Source organism: Amblyomma americanum, chromosome 1, assembly GCF_052857255.1.
Source record: "Amblyomma americanum isolate KBUSLIRL-KWMA chromosome 1, ASM5285725v1, whole genome shotgun sequence".
NCBI classification, from domain to species: domain Eukaryota; kingdom Metazoa; phylum Arthropoda; class Arachnida; order Ixodida; family Ixodidae; genus Amblyomma; species Amblyomma americanum.
Window position 1 is genome coordinate 54,945,119 of NC_135497.1, and position 16,193 is coordinate 54,961,311.

Here is a 16,193-nt window from a genome sequence, read left to right on the forward strand (position 1 = left end):
CGGTGTATACAGTTGAGCCTGGATATATCCAACCCAAAGGAGATCGCAAAATAGTTCAATACATGTATAATTCTCTATAAAAAAAATGGGGGAACAGGTAAGCGAGAATACAGTGCAGTTCCAGCACCCAGGCTTGCCACGCGCTTTTTGCAGAATTGCTGCCGCTCAACGCGGAGCTGGCATTTCACCGGTCGCGGCGTTGCCAGGCTTAACTTGCTGCGCACCGAAGCCGCCGTTGACCCTGATTTGGAACTAGCCATTGCCTATCATAAGATGGTAATCCTGTCACCAGTACGCTGCAAATAGAAGTATCGCCCATTGAAATTAAGGTACAGCTGGTTTCCGCAACGCCTTCGGCAGCGAAGGACACTACGCACAAGCACGCAAAGGCACACACACAGCTGTTTTATTTCGCACTCCCGTTGGGTTAGAAACATTTCTTAGTGATACTCTATATTTTATATTTCGAGGATTGGGTGCAGAAGCTTGATCGACCACATCAAATTTTCGCTTATTTCTATTTCTATTGCTCTCTCCCTTAACGAGTGTTGGTTAATGAGTGTTCTTTTCGAGGAAGTCCCGTCTACAAGTGTTGCTTTCTTGCAACGTACCCTGGAAATTACATCATTATAGCACTTTGTTCTATCATCACATTCTTCTTTTTTACATCATTATGAATTGACGTACGTCCCTTAAAATTTGTGTTACGTCTAGAAAAGATGTAAAAGTTGTAATTTGCGGGGCTTAACGTCCCGAAGTGGCACGTCGGTTATGTGGGACGCCATATTGGGGGGCCCATGCGGCCGCCACAGCCAGGCTTTGATCCCGCGATCTTGGCATCAGTCGCCGAATGTCAAAGCCACTGAGCCATCGCGGTGGGCCAGAAAAGATGAAAACAGATGAAAACTGAAACATTAGAGAACAGAATTTATGTGGAACAAAAAAAAATCGCGATGTTTTCCGACACAGCAGCGGTCCAAAAAACCAGAGTAAGCAGGCGCTTTTTGGCAGTGCAAGATTTAGGTGTATATATTTCTGCGATTTCGACCACATCTTGCGTACTTGCTTTGGAATGATTTACAACTTTCACGCTCAACTCTTGGTTTACCGCGTGACTGGTTACAGCGGGTTTAAGGTCGACTAGGGTTTTTCAAGAAGGAGAAAAAGAAAACAAAACTTGGAGGGGACACTCGAGCTCCGCCTTAAGGCAATGACGCGATAGCGTAATGAGTTAATTCCCACATATGCAGAATCGGTCATTCACTGCTTTGCATTCCTAGTTCCCCGTGAGTTCTCCTACCCCTCCTGGCGCAGTGGCGCAGCGGTTAAGAGATGCGCTACTGCCCTCCGACGGCAGGTGCTCCCAGCGGTGGGCCTTGTGCGACCCAGGTTGCTCTTCCAGAGCGACCAATCATTATTTTAGCTGCCACCTGCCACGGTGGTCAGTTTGCTCACTATTCGGTGGGCAGGTTGTGATGACGACGCAAGGTCACGTGACCTAGATGGCCCACCTGCTTCCTAGGTGGCTCTCTGGGGACCCCCTGTCAGAGTCATGCTTGTGATTATTCGCTCACAACGCCGACAACGTCGACGCTGATTTTTCTGGGTAACGGGGCCTTTCAGGCTATCGCGTTAACATTCCACAACCCTTCGCTGAACCCCTCTGCTCCACTCAGTGCGGTGCGGAATTCTTCAGCCTATCAAGGTCGTCACAATTGGCAGATTTAGCGTGAATTCTGCACTAACGTGGTACATGTTCCAGCAAGGGGAGAGAGGGAAGCTGCAGTCTGTTTACCAATGCGTCTTCGTAAGACAATTCCTCTGGTCGAGGCGTTGGTCAACAGACTTCCCTTCCGATGCTCCGAGAACCGTCTTCCGCTACCTTTCCTACACTAACACTGGGTATCTCAAGTCACTCATTTAAAATACCAGGGCTTAATGTTACTGTAAAACGAATTCGTGGCGAACTTCTGCGACGACCTGACGACAATCTGCACAAGCCACAGCGACACTGCTTCGGACAGTGCTGAAGTCTGTTAATCAGGAAGGTCGGCTGTACGAGCCAGGTTCTGACATCTCAAGGAAACCTTGCGCCGCTCATAAGAATGAAATTTTCTTCTCGCAATCAATGTGATATACTTAGTAAGGCAGATGTAAAGCCTGCTGAAAAGTGTCCTGCAGGTTTCAACAAACATTCTCACGGACAGGTTGTTTTTGCAAGCATTTAATCCTCACTCCGTTCCAAACGTTACGAGCACCTTCTGCACGTGCCGATTCAGTGGACATCATCATCATCATTATTTATTGAACCCTTAAAGATCCCGTCTGGGACATTACATAAGGGGGGGGGGGAAGACAGTGATGTGAAACGGTCACACAAAGGCATGTAAGCATAAAAAAGCATAACAAGAATAACAAGAATAACAAGTTTGACGTGAAATTAGCGTCAGGTGATTCAAATAGAACAGAATATACATGGCAAAGCCGTAGTATATAAATTACACATTAAAAAGTACGGAAATTAAATAAGTGGGAAAACACTGGTGGGGGGGGGGGTGTCACAATAACACAAGCAGTTCAAATTGCACGCAGAGCATCGCGAGGGAAGTAGCTATAGTTGGATCAAGTGGTCTGTTATTAGCTGCCTAAATCTGGTGGGATTAGTTTCGATGACAACGGTTTCAGGAAGATAGTTCCATTCCTCTATGGCGATGGGAAGGAAAGATTTGTTGAAAGCGTTGGATGAACCATGCAACCGCTGAATGCTGAGGGAGTTGAATAATCGGCGAGATGAGCGTAAGGGAGTGGATAACAAAGTCTGGCGTAGTGCGGGGAAGTTAAAGTATAGTTTGTGGAAAAGACAAAGAATTGATACTTTTCTGCGGAATGCTAATGGTTCAAGGCCGAGAGACGATTTTAGGTTGGTAACGCTGTGTCGAGACGAATACTGCGACGTTATGAAGCGCGCTGCCCGATTCTGGATAGCTTCGAGCAGTTGTATTAAGTAGACCTGGTGAGGGTTCCATATTGCTGAGGCATATTCCATTTTAGCGCGAATGAATGTTTCGTATGCTTGTTGTCTGATTGGTGCAGGGGACATTGATAGTGATCTTCGGATAAAGCCAAGAGCTCTGGAAGTGCTTGCGCAAAGTTTGATAATGTGATCTGACCATGTTAATTTGTTCGTTATTTCGACGCCAAGGTACCTGTAAGAATTCGTTACTGACAGCGCCACAGAGTTCAGGGAGTACTGGAAATTAGTAATGGAACGTTTGCGTGATATGTGCATGCATTTACATTTTGAAATATTAAGCTGCATGAGCCAGTCGGAGCACCATTTCTGTATTTTATTTAGGTCGTCCTGTAATAATTCCTGGTCAGTGTTATCAGATATGCGGCGATAAATGACGCAATCATCCGCAAAAAGACGGACAGATGACGAGATTCCAGATGGCAGGTCGTTGATGAAGATTAGGAAGAGCAGCGGAGCAAGGACGGAACCCTGGGGTACACCGGAGATAACTACGGTAGTTGCAGATACGTGATTAGCGATGACGGTGAACTGCGAGCGATTAATCAAGAAGCAGCGAATCCAGGAAAAGACTAGAGGGTCGAGTGACAGGCATGCGAGTTTACAGATGAGACGTTGGTGAGGAACGCGATCAAATGCTTTAGAGAAATCTAGGTAAATGGCGTCTGTTTGAAATAAAGAATCTAGACTTAGATGAAGATCAGTTGTGAATTCGAAGAGTTGGGTTTCACATGAGAAGCCTGCCCTGAAACCATGCTGTTTGGGAAAGAAAAAAGAGTTTTTATCGAGGTGATCTGCAATATTGGAGTACAGTATATGCTCAAAGAGTTTACGCGAGATGCATGTTAATGAAATAGGACGATAATTCGAGGGGTCAGAGCGGTCACCGGTCTTAAAAACGGGCACAACTTTGCTTGCTTTCCAATCGTCCGGAATTTGGCCGGTCTTTAGGGATTGGTCGAAAATGAGCTGCAGGATTTGGCTAGACAATTCTTTGGTTCCTTTGAGGATTTTGGCAGGTATGTTGTCGGGTCCTGGGGAAGTAGACGGCTTGAGATTTTCGATGAGCTTAGAAATTCCCTCAGATGTGATGGTAACAGGTGGCATTGAATCAAAATTAAGTTGCGGTAAAGTAGTCCTGTTGTCCGGTGGTTCGTGGGTGAAGACTGAGGTGAAGTAGGAATTCATAGTATCAGAGCGTTCTGAAAGCGGAACGTGTGTGCCATCTTGTCTCCTCAAAGAAATGTTGTATGAGCTGTTTTTGTTGGGCGTTATCAGATTCCAGAATTTCTTTGGGTTAGAGCGCATTATGTCTAGGAGATCATGATTGTAGAATTTTCTTTTAGACGACCGTAATAACTGGGTGTATTCGCGAAGACTGGCGAAGTATTTGTTCTATTTGACAGATGATGTAGAATTTTTGGCATTACGGAAGAGGCATTTTTTCTTCCGCGATAATTTGCGCAAGGCATTCGAAAACCAAGGCTTAGTGGCGTCGCCGCGGATGCATATGAGTGGTACGTAAGCGTCAATGAGCGACAAAAGTTTGTGCTTAAAAAGGCACCAGTTTTCATTAACGGATCTCGTAGACATCGATAGGAGGAAAGCAGCGAAAAATTGATCGAGGTCGGAGTTCACACTCGCTAAGTCGGCATTACGATAATCGCGGATGTATCTGACGGATGGTTGGTGGGCGGAAATTTCAATGGTTAGGTCGAAAAACAAGAGACTGTGATCACTGAGTCCACTAGATAGCGAAAGTGATTGGATTAATTCTGGACTGGAGACAAGAATGAGGTCAAGGATGTTTGAGCCCCGTGTTGGCTCATGAACTGCTTGGAAGAGGTTGAATGTAAGGACGAGTTCAAGGAAGTCTTTAGATTGGCGAGACGATGCTGTTAAAGCTTCCCAGTCGATATCCGGGTAGTTGAAATCGCCACAGAGTATAAAATTGGCGTGGGGAAGTCGAGAATGCAGGTCTTTAAGCACACAGTGAAGGTCCGTAATGAAAGATTGATCTGTGTCAGGTGCTCGATAGCATGCAATTACTAGGTTGGTACGAGACGGAAGACAGATTTTAAGACATTATTTCGCTGCGGCAATTAATCTCGACTAGAGCGGATGGAATGTTAGATTTGACAAGAGCAAGAATGCCCCCTCCCCTGCGACCTATTCTATCTCGCCTGTAGAAATGAAAGGACCGGTTGTCTTGCAGCAGTTCTGCGTCTTGGATATCAGGTGTTAGCCAAGATTCGGTAAATACCGCAATGTCAGTGTTATAATCTTCAAGGACGGTTTCAACTATTTCTTTTTTTGGCAGGTAACTGCGTATGTTGGTCATCAGGACAGAAGCTTTCTGATAAGTTGTGGTAGGACGCAAGCGTTTGGATGGTTGAACCTGCTGTAAAAACGGGACACATGGCGCCTTGGCTAATCGCTATGGTTTAAGTTCAACAATGGAATCCGTTTCAGCGTTGAAAGTGAACTGCCTTTTGCCGATAAGTAACTTGTCGAAGCGGATCTTAAATGAGGCGTTGCTTTGTTGGCCGTAAGAAAAAAGTTTTTTCCTCGCTTGTCGAACTTTTGCGGAGTAGTCCTCACGAACTGAGAATGAGGTATCTTTAAGTTTATGCCCTGCAACAAGAATTCTTGATTTATCTTTAAAGTGTGCCAGTTTAACAATTATTGGGCGGTTTTTGTCTGTTTGGAAACGGCCCAGTCGGTGCGCGCGTTCGATGTCTTGGCTATCAATAGTAATGTCTAGGTGTTCGGAGCAGAAAGAAATAATATGTGCTTCAGACTGTGCCCAACTTTCGCTGGGCTCATCCTGAAGACCGAGAAACAATAAGTTCGAGCGGCGCAAGCGGTTTTCAGCGTCGTCGCACTTGTTTGTTAATGCTTTTACGTTTGAAGTAAGTCTGGCCAAGTCGGTGTTATTTACAGATGCAGCAACATTTTCCGGATTAGATTCGACTGTTTTTTCCAGTGTTTCGACCCGCGCTGAAAGACGGCGGACCGAGTCTTCAATGTTTGTTTGAGCAGAACGGATCAAGGCAAGCTCTGCAATTACAGTGCTCTGAGAGGATTCAATGCGTGATATGGCTTCGGAAATTGATTCTAGAGACGGCGGAGCTTTGCTTTCGGTCGGGCCTGGGTTCAATTCGACGTCCCCAGATAACATGAGCAGAAGACAAGTCAGGTGGACGTTGAGGCAGAAGGGGCAAGCAATATACAGCAACCTTTTGCAACAGTCAATGGCGTCAATGGGGCACGACACCGCTAGCAAGAACGGGTCACTAGAGCGGCAGGAAGCGGCACAGGGTGGATAACTAACCTGCAGTAGGTGAAGAAAGGGCGATTGCATGACGAGTTCCGATGCGGTGGCGTGCCCCAAATGGCCCCAGCAATACAGCGGCTTATGTAGGTGGCGGGTTCCGGTGTTCATGCCCGGTTGCCAGATGACGGGCTGGTCCACCGCTGCAAGCAGCGGATGCAGGTCAGGGTGGTCGTTGTCGAAGAAGTCGTTGTCGGCAGGCAGCCAGGAGGACTCGGTAGCGTCATGCGTCGCGGAAAAGCCTGAGCTTTCGGCGCTGATACTTGAAGTGGCGGGAAGCCATATCAGGATAGCCTGCAGTAGGTGAAGAAAGGGCGATTGCATGACGAGTTCCGATGCGGTGGCGTGCCCCAAATGGCCCCAGCAATACAGCGGCTTATGTAGGTGGCGGGTTCCGGTGTTCGTGCCCGGTTGCCAGATGACGGGCTGGTCCACCGCTGCAAGCAGCGGATGCAGGTCAGGGTGGTCGTTGTCGAAGAAGTCGTTGTCGGCAGGCAGCCAGGAGGACTCGGTAGCGTCATGCGTCGCGGAAAAGCCTGAGCTTTCGGCGCTGATACTTGAAGTGGCGGGAAGCCATATCAGGATAGCCTGCAGTAGGTGAAGAAAGGGCGATTGCATGACGAGTTCCGATGCGGTGGCGTGCCCCAAATGGCCCCAGCAATACAGCGGCTTATGTAGGTGGCGGGTTCCGGTGTTCATGCCCGGTTGCCAGATGACGGGCTGGTCCACCGCTGCAGCAGCGGATGCAGGTCAGGGTGGTCGTTGTCGAAGAAGTCGTTGTCGGCAGGCAGCCAGGAGGACTCGGTAGCGTCATGCGTCGCGGAAAAGCCTGAGCTTTCGGCGCTGATACTTGAAGTGGCGGGAAGCCATATCAGGATAGCCTGCAGTAGGTGAAGAAAGGGCGATTGCATGACGAGTTCCGATGCGGTGGCGTGCCCCAAATGGCCCCAGCAATACAGCGGCTTATGTAGGTGGCGGGTTCCGGTGTTCGTGCCCGGTTGCCAGATGACGGGCTGGTCCACCGCTGCAGCAGCGGATGCAGGTCAGGGTGGTCGTTGTCGAAGAAGTCGTTGTCGGCAGGCAGCCAGGAGGACTCGGTAGCGTCATGCGTCGCGGAAAAGCCTGAGCTTTCGGCGCTGATACTTGAAGTGGCGGGAAGCCATATCAGGATAGCCTGCAGTAGGTGAAGAAAGGGCGATTGCATGACGAGTTCCGAAGCCTCATAGATATGAGGCTGTTTTCAAGGAGGAACAGCGAAAGTAGCCCACAAGGGCCGCCACTACAGAAGATCACTCTGCACTGCCGTTTACGAATTTTAGTTCTTTTTTAAATATGTTCGTCAGTGAGCAAGGCGTCACAAGCTCCCTCATCTGTCTGTACCATCCTGTGATCATCGGATGAAGGGCCGTCGTAATCTTTGCATTCTCAGCTATCCTTAAGGTGCGAGCCTACATCACTCACGGTAAGTTTCTCTTACTTCGCATCCCTTTCAATAAAAGGCTAGACAGTAAGCCTTTGTTTGCTCTTATTCGATCTGCGTAGCTTCGCAAAGCGAAATTACTTTCTATGACTGGGCGATATCACTCTCACTTTAACCGCGCAGGCTGTCCTGCCAATCTCGACTGTTCGTTATGATTTATGGCTACGTTCTGAAAGGTATCGTTTGTGCAAAAAAAAATTGACTAATCAAGGCAGTTTGTGAGCAAGTATTGACGCGGAATTGGCGTACGTGGTTTATTCTGACTATTTGTTGCCACAGTGTGTTAGCGCTAGTACATCGAGGAAATACGCATGAAATTAATCCGGGTGTTACCTCAATTGCACCATACAACGCGCTTTTACATGTGAAGTGCTGTCACGTCAGGATTTGGTTGCCTGACGAGGCACGTGAAAGATGTGAATTCTGTCCGTACGAAATTAATTTATTCGTCAATTTCTTCGCCTCTTGATGTGAACACAGCGCGCACGAAATGTGTGTTCAGACAGCATCAGCCCCGCCGCGGTGACTCGGTGGTTACGGCGCTGGGCTGCTGACCCGAAAGACGCGGGTTCGATTCCGGCCGTGGCGATCGAAGTTCGATGGAGGCGAAATTATAGAGGTCCGTGTACTGCGCGATGTCGGTGCATGTCAAAGAACCCCAGGCGGTCGAAATTTCCGAAGCCCTCCACAACGATGTTCCTCAGCCTGAGACGCTTTGGATAGTTAAACCCGCACAAACCAAACCAGATAGTACCACGAACGACCATAATCGACTGTTGCTGAAGTCAGCACGAAGAGTGGCCTTTGGCTTCGGATTTTGTTATTGTTAGGGCTACGTGTGCAACCGCGCAGCAAGAATCTAGAGGTGCATGTACAGGAGCTAACGAATGCGCCGTCATGTAGGCAACAATAAAACATCTCCGCCATTGCCGCATCACCCGGCCCACGCCTATCCTGTGTACGAGTAGGTTTTCTTTCTTTTTGTACATACGGCGCTGCACTCTGGCCGCAACGGAAACCGAAATTCACAAAAACAGGCCCCGGGCGCCGTGTATAGCACAGGAAGACAGGAATAGGGCTTGTCCCTGTGAAGTATAATCGGGGCGAGCGCGGTGCAAGGACGGGCAGAACAGCGGTGGCAAGACGAGCAGCTCTTCGCCTCGGGCATTTGTTTGCGGCCGGTGTGGTCGGCTGCCCTAGGGCTCTAATTGTCCAAAGCCGCGATGTTCTGGTCCGGACGCTGGTGCGACGTCCGGTCGTCTGGAAGAGAGCGCGAGCAGCGTGCGGTGCAGCCAATCGCCCGGCATGCATTATTCATAAAGCGGGACGAGCGTCTTCGGCAACAGCCGCGCGCTCGGTTTAGGCGGAATAATTGCGCCATGCTCTCTGTGCCAGACGCGGAGAGAGGAGCTATCTTTCCAAAATCTTGGACCATCCGGCGGGCCCCGTGTCGTCCGGCTTCGGGCCGCGCCTTTTGTTTTCCGCACCGGCGAGCGAGCAGAGGTCAGCCGCCGCAGAGGGACTCGAGGGTGTCTCTGTTGTCCGCCGTTTTGTTTGCCCCTTGAGAATGAGATTTCTGCGCGGTGTTTACTGTCCCTCGAACGCTCCGGATTCAATTTCGAGCGCTATTGGTTTTGATGGCGCCCTTTCCCAGTTTCTATCTTTTTCGCTGCGTGGCTGGGAAGAAGCGGCCACTGCGGCGGCGGGCCACTTGCAGCTTGGGGGGGGGGGGGGGGGTGATGGAAAGTGCGGAATTAAAGGAACCTTCTCCAGGGAGTCTGCAGCGTGTCGCGCGGAGAGTAATAGAGACGGGCCCCCAATTCTCCGCCGGCACGGCTCGCGAAGAGAAGCGCCGGGTCTCGCGGGAGGCGCTGGGCAGCCGCGCGTGTCATGAGGCGTCCGGCATGCGCCTCCCTCGGCGCCGACTGAGGCTGGAAAATAAGGTGGGCGCAGTTTGTCTTGGCCCCGCGGACGGAGGGGCCGGAAGAGGCAGCTTCCCGATGTCGCCGGTGCGCGACGGGATGAGGCGCTCTTTTGTTCCTGCCAGCGGCGCGGCGCCTGTGCACCAAATGAGTTACGCGGCTAAGAAGGTCGATTTGATCTCCGGTCACATCGCGGCCGCGGGATAAAACCTTAAGAGCCTCGCCGCTGTTCGCTCTGTTCCCCCGCAGATGTGGAGAGCATTCATTTCAGATTTCGATCCGCTTGCCGCCTCCTCCCGTGGGAGCAAACAGATCACGTTGTCTGCTTCCTGTGTGCGGCCCGCTGCTACCGCCCGCGTTCCAAAGCGCGACCTCGGGTCCTGACCCTGCCGCCGCGAAGCCTTCGGACCGGCCGTATGGAAATTGCCCCGCTCCTTTCTTCGCGCGCGCTCCCGGCCCTTCCTTAATTAAAGTGTCTGGCCGCGGCCAACTAGGCGCCGGGTGAAGCCACGCCGGCGTGAACGTTGCTCGGCCTACGCGCCTCTGTCCTCGGACATTCGCGAGAGGCTGCGCCGCAGAGCCCGCCGTTTTACATCCATAATACGGTCTCGCGCAACTGGCTATAATTCGCATTCCTTACCGGCCAAGTTTTTGCGACTTCAATGAGTGGTGTACGGCGGGATTAGCAGAGGGGCAGCGGAGGTAAGCCTTACACAGTGCAAGAATTATGGGAGCTGGTGCACGGGGGTGTTCGGGAAATTGAAATTAAGGTTCTGGGACCTAGTGAGAAGGAAATGTGCGCAGCAGCGGATGGGGTACAAAGTTCTTCGCTGCCAAGGCACGTGCTCCAAAGAAACGCCTAAATATGCCGCTAGGTCTCGGTCCGGGTGGCGCATTGTGTTAGCTTATGTGCTGAACGAATATATGCAGCGTCTTCTTTCGAGTGGACATGAGAACGACTCGGTAAAAATATTCGCAACGGACGACCCAAATCGTCACTGAGGTGGCGGTCCCGCCAGTGGCCATTTTAGCAAAGTTTCCGCGATCGTTCTGGCCCGCTCGCTTGCTCTAGAAAAACAGGCTCTAGCTCATTGGAAAGAGCAATGTATTTATTTTTCAGTGCTATGCGTCGTTAATACCAACTAATATTGGGACTTGTGAACAGAGCAAATTACGGAGTGTCTAAAACGTTATTTTTGTTCGACTTCCCTTTCATTGCAATTCCGAGGTAGAGAGAGGGCAGGAAGGTGGGATTCTTGAGAACACGAAACAAAATGAACAATCGTTGAGGGAGGAGCCTCCGTTGTGAGAAAAGACAGGTCAAGACGAAGACAACTCCTCTCGTCGGAACGTCGGCTTGTGGACTCAAGCTCCCCCTCAACCCTCGTTCACTTTGTTTTGTGTTACGTTTTCTAACTTTTTAAAAATACTGCTTCGCCAAAAAGAGGGCTCTTTGTGTGGCATGTAGAAGCGATGTTTATGTGGTGAATTGAGGAGTTTTTGGCTGCAGTGGCGATTTACTTAAAGTCGGCGCACTAAAAAAGAGAAAAAAATATGAGAAATGTGGCACACTAGTGGCCCTATAGCTTTTTGTCTAGGTGACAAAATGCAAGCATATTTGGTAACTTTGCAGCTCGTGTATGTTTAGTTAACTCATAAAACTTCTCTGAGCTGCATTTTGTGGTGGGTTAGTTTTCTTTGTTCAAAGTTTGCTGTAACCATGAAAGCGTGATTTCCTTCAATAAAAAAACCACGAAAGCACGACGGCTGCAACATCATGAAAACTATGGACTAAATGAAGCAGACATACTTATTTCGTGCATGGCGCTGTTTCCTTTACGATTCCAAGTTAAACAATAGAAAAAACTCTAACGGCACCTCTTTTCTTTATTTTATTTATTTATTTATGTACCCTAGAGGCACGGAACTGGGCATTAACTAGAGGCGGAATGTTTCAAAGAAAGCAGCAACACGATAACAAAAGATGGAAAAGGTGTAGTAGGCTAAGTTGAGTGAACATTTGGGCACAAGAGAAGATTCAAGAAATATGCAAACACGTCGGTACACAAAGAGGTTCAGGTATTGTTTAACATAGTACAACAAATAAGAGACATAAACAAAGCAAAAAAGTCCCGGTAAAATTGTAAATTGTAACGGCATTCATAACACGCACAGGAATCAAGCACTTTATGACGCATGTTCTGCTGTCAGAAATGCTAGTAAAATTGTTTGAAAAGACGATGACTCAGTATGGCTAACGGTTCTGGATAGCAATACGTGCGATTCATTTATTGCCAGTACCCACGGCGAGTTCTGATATTTTATTATGCAGGTGAGAATCAGGAGGACTTGATGCGCATGATCCGGGCTAGCTGAGCCATGAGGCGCAGACAAGATTTGATTTCGGGGCGCTGTGGTACAACGTATGAAATAATGGCAACCGGGCAACTTTCTACGTGTGGCAAGAAGTTGAGGATTTAGGCTGTGCTTCAGTGCTGATACGCTTTGAGGACTTGAGTAAGATGACAGTATGAATCTGGCTGCTTTATTTTGCATTGCTTCGACAGAATTCGTAAGAATGGTGTGATAAGTATGCCATATAAGAGAGGCGTATTCAACACATGGCCTGATCAGCGTGGTCTAAACGCTGTGCCTTGTTAAAACGTTCGCGAGGGCTAAACGGCGCTTCAAAAGAATATTTTTTTTAAAAAAGCTTTCTTAATTACGAATTCTATGCGAGCATTCCAGGTTAGGTAACGACTAAAAATATTCCCAGATATTTGATACGTGAGGCAGAATCAATTCTATTATTATCTGATCTGCAATTATTTTGTGACGCTCCTGCTTTACAACAGAATCTTACATGTTTAGTTTTCCTTCTGCCATGATGGAACACCATTCTCTTAGTTCTGCTAAATCGGACTGAAGTGCTTAAGTAGTCTGTAAATTACGCAGTCATCTGCGAAAAGGCGTGGAGATGAAATATTGCTTGCTATGGCATTAACATAAACTAAAATATGCAAGGGCCCTAATACCGAACCCTGCGGGACACCGGATATTACGCGAGTGAGGTTTGAAATGTAGTTCTGAATTTTGACCGACTGGTAAATCGAATAGAATCTCCTCGATCCATTTACTTGTTTTATCGTCTACCTGTGAATTACAGGTCTTTAGTGATAAGCGTTTGGGAGTAACATGGTCAAAAGCTTTTGAAAAGGTGATGAAAATGGCGTTTGTGAAAAGTGAAATGTGCAGGCAACAATGAAGGTCCTTAGTTGAAAAAGTTGCTACTGGCATGATCTCTTTCGTCGCAATCCATGCTGATTCTCGAGGAGTAAGTTATTTAGGTTGAAAGTGTTCATGACATACATACATACATACATACATACATACATACATACATACATGCATACATACACACGTACGTACGTACGTACGTACATACATACATACATACATACATACATACATACATACATACATACATGCATACATACATACATACATACATACATACATACATACATACATACACACATACATACATACACACAAACATACATACACACAAACATACATACACACAAACACACACACATACATACAACACACACACACATACATACAACACACATACATACATACATACATACATACATACATACATACATACATACATACATACATACATACATACATACATACATACATACATACATACATACATACATACATACATACATACACACATACACACACACATACATACACACACACGTACATACATACATACATACATACATACATACATACATACATACATACATACATACATACATACATACATACATACATACATACATACATACATACATACATACATACATACATACATACATACATACAGAGACAGACACATACATGCTTCGCATAGAAGTGGAAGGAGGCGGAGGGAAAAGCCGTACATTTGCGGCTTGAGAAATCCTTCGCCCCCTTACAGCGCATGCAGCAGTGGAGTGGGGCAATACACAGATACAATGTCGCATTTTTTTTTGCGAAGAGAAAAGAAAAAGAGCACTATATGGCATCAGACAATAGAATAAGCATAAATAAGAGTTTAAATAGAGCACTGTTTTTGGACACCTGGAAAACTTTTTTTTTCAAAAATAAAATAGTGTAATGTAATTGAGCATAGATAGCCCTTCGTGTTAATTCACAAAAAGGGAGTATGAGCAGCAAAATATTTGCACATGTTGGGCAGAGACATATTGAGTACATTAGTACCTTCTTTTTCGACAGCATTCAATAATCGCGGAAGATTATATCAGGGTGTTGGTTGCGACATTTTGGAACTTTTCATCGTTCTGGAGTTTCGTTGCTGTACATGGGATATTTAGGTTTTAATTCTGCCATTTCCCTAGAAACTGAACTCTGTCGATCGACACTGAAATGGTACTGCCTGAATAATTTGTATTCGTATATATTTCTCACTTTAAATAAATTAAGCGAAGCAAAGATATGTGAAGGCGGTGCGGTACGTGCATTCAACGTTTTCAATTATTCGTACTATTTTTTTCTGTGGCCTTTCAAGATTCAACAGATTTGTTTTTATTGTTGTTTTCCAGAGTAAATGAGTCTAGTTTAGGTGGGACGTTGTAGACCATTGGTTTAACTTTTTTTTTTGGAAGAGCATAGCGGTGTCGATTTAAAATTCTAGTTACAATAAGATATGCTGTAGTCGTTTGCAGGAGGCGCAAGTAAGTGAGATAGGCCTGTAGTTGTTTGGATTGGTGTTATTATCTGATTTAATTATAGGTACAATGAGTGCTTGTTTCCAGTCGTCCGGAACGAATCCTGTATCCAGAGATTATTGAAATATTAGTGTAAGCACAGTTCTGCTCCTTGCAACCGCTGATGGAGGTCCAAGCACCTCGAGCCAGGTATTCACGCGCGGCTTTTCTGTTTTTTCAATAGCTAAAAACCAGTCAGAAATTGATAGCATTAATTTACTCGGGGCGCTTCCTTTCTTGTTTTGTTCAAAGCTTTGTTCACTTGTCTTATACTACTACGTGGCAAATGACACGTGTGAACTATTGGCGTGCCAATCAGGCCTTTTTTTCAATCTTGTTGTCTTGTTTGAGCTAGTTGACTGAATTGCATGACGTCATAAAAAAAGGACAGTGCTTGTGGCAGCCCCTTTGTATTGTTATAATAATCAACGGCATAGTGCTATGAACTTCGCTTTAGTATCGTCAAGAGAGTGAAGCAACTAAACGCGGACCACACGACTGGCCCTGACTCGATACACACATACCGATGCATGCATCTTTATCGTAGCAGCTTTCAAGGATCCTTCTGTCTCATTCACTGTCTCGTCTGTGGTTTCTGAAACTGCGCACGGAGCTTGCATATTGCGGTAACTTTTGTATCACAGTAAGTTTGAGAAAGGTGCTGACCTGGTTCAGCCAACGCAAGCCCGTAATCGTCTGCCCCGAGAACGAGGTACCCAAAAGCCGCCAACGCCGGGTTTCCGCCAAAGACATGAGTCGTCTGCAGAGGCGCAGACGATTAGAGGCTTGCATCATGCGTGACTAAATAAGGAATGTTTCGTTGTCAAACTTACTACGAGACAAAAGTTAATGCAATATGCAAGCTCCGTCCACAGTTTCACCGTAAACAAGCTATAATTTGAGGCGGAAGGTTTTTTGAAACCTGCTGCGCTGACATTGCAAATCACGGTATATACCTACAAATGTTCAGAGATGCCGTAGCCGCTGCTTTGGATTGTACCACAGGCATAAAGCAAAGTATGCTGCCGATCAATATGCAAACCAGAAAGCACACGCTATCAACAAAGGGCTAAAATGGTTGAAGCATTCGCGCAGATTTTGCTCAACACTGCACGACTAGAGGTCGTTGAGCGCCAGATCATTAAGCCTTAGCCGGTAGTGATTGAATATCGTTTTCTGTTGTCGCCGAATGGTTGTGCGCTAATTCCTTTTTTCAAGAGAGATACGACACACTAGGAAAAGGGTCGTATCTGGAAACCATCTCAGCTGTCAGCCAGAGCTTTTTAGCTGGTAAGTTGCTTTAGAAGGTGGTTAATTGATCAAGTCATGGAAGCAGAGTTATTGGAGACCGCGTGCGACGCTCTTTATCGACTTTTGTAACGCGGTATTAGGCTCCTGCTGAGTGGAGAATTCAGCGTCTTAGTTGGCGCGTCGAGAACGTCCGGATTCGTCGAGAGGGCCGTGACGTCACACGTGGAGCTGCGGAATTGAAAAGTGCTGAAAACATTGGAAAAATTGTAATTATATAAGGTCGCAATATGACTGCAAAACCATTATGAAATATTGCACTAAACAAAATGTGGGTATTTAGACGGGGACCGAACCTGTTAACTTTGTATTGCCAGTCAGACACGCT